General features: G+C 44.2%; 1 pseudogene across 1 annotated transcript; it reads left to right on the top strand.

Moving 5' to 3' along the window:
- Window positions 1–243: 243 nt before the first annotated feature.
- LOC311594011 (thiamine pyrophosphokinase 1-like) lies at window positions 244–1092 on the top strand (annotated as a pseudogene). Its single transcript has 2 exons — window positions 244–359; window positions 478–1092. The product of its transcript is annotated as a thiamine pyrophosphokinase 1-like (transcript).
- Window positions 1093–1460: the final 368 nt, after the last annotated feature.

Below are 1460 nucleotides of genomic sequence, written 5' to 3' on the forward strand. Positions count from 1 at the left end.
AAAATAGAAGGATCCAGAGGGTCCTAGAAACCTACAAGAAGAACATTATGACGTGCACATCTGGGTCCAGGGGTCCTGCTCAAACTATGGCACCAGCCAAGGACAATATATGCAATAAACTTTGAACCCTTACCCAGATCAAGCCGATGGACAGGACATTCTCCTGGTGGTGGTGGTGATGGTATCTGTATGAGTGAAGAGTGAGGTCTGACTTTCATGGCTCATTGTTACACATAACCCCCTATGGAGCATGCCTTTACCTCACTGGAAGCCCTGCTACCTATGAGAAATCTGAAATACTGACTTGTGGTTCTTAATCAGCCTTTGGACACACTATTTCATCATCTTTGGAAAACAGAGTGGCCTGCAAACTCACTATATAATCCCTACCAGCCTTGACCTTGCATCAGTACTCCCCAGGGATTACCAGTAACCTGGCTTAATCAGCATTCATTGGATTACAGTTTTAAACGGAAGATTTCTTAAGAGCCTGTGCCCATGAGGTGCCAACCAGTTATGTGATATCACCGAAGGAGAGAGAGGAAGCTTTTTTCCTCAATTTGTCAGTGGAGACTTTTATTCTACTAGACCTAAAGTCAGAGAGTACTATACTGAAAAGGGATATGTTCTTGTTTCAATTGCTGACCAAGACCACACAGACTTTACGAAATGCCTTAAAGTGCTCCAAAGGAAGATAGAAGAAAAAGAGCTACAGGTGGACGTGATCGTGACCCTGGGAGGCCTCAGTGGGCGTTTTGAGTAGACCATGGCATCTGTGAATACGCTTTTCCAAGCCACTCACATCACTCCTTTGCTGATTATAATAATTCCGAGGAATTTCTCATCTACGTCCTCCAACCAGGAAAGCACAGGCTCCATGTAGACACTGGAATGGAAGGCAGCTGGTGTGTTTTTACTCCTGTTGGACAGCATTGTAAACAGGTGACAACAACAGGCCTGAAATGGAACCTCACAAATGGAGTGCTTGGCTTTGGAACACTGGTCAGTACTTCTAACACCTAAGATGGGTCAGGCCTCGTCACTGTGGACACTGACCACCCATTCCTCTGGATGATGGCCATCAAAAGCTAATCTGCAGTGTGGGGTTCATCTTGTACCTCTCTGCCTTCTCTTATTTGCCCAGTGGTTCATTGCTCAAGATGAACACTCACCTAGGTGGGCAGAGATATAAACTTGGCTGCAGGGAGCCAGAGCTTTCAGGCTGTTAGGGCTTAAGGTATAGCTGAGAAGCAGAACACTTGTCAGGGTGTGTGAAGGGCTTAGGTTCAACCCTCAACACCACAAAGTAAAGATGATGGTGTTTAAAGATTCCAGGTTATGCTATAAATGGTGTCTCAATGTTATACTGAGGAGAAAATTATGTTCTATCGAAGTAGACAAGCTTTATTATTCTCTTTTGAAAAAGCTACTGTTGATCACTACATAATATATATCAGTTT

Source organism: Acomys minous, assembly GCF_964271855.1.
Source record: "Acomys minous genome assembly, chromosome: 3".
Lineage (NCBI taxonomy): Eukaryota > Metazoa > Chordata > Mammalia > Rodentia > Muridae > Acomys > Acomys minous.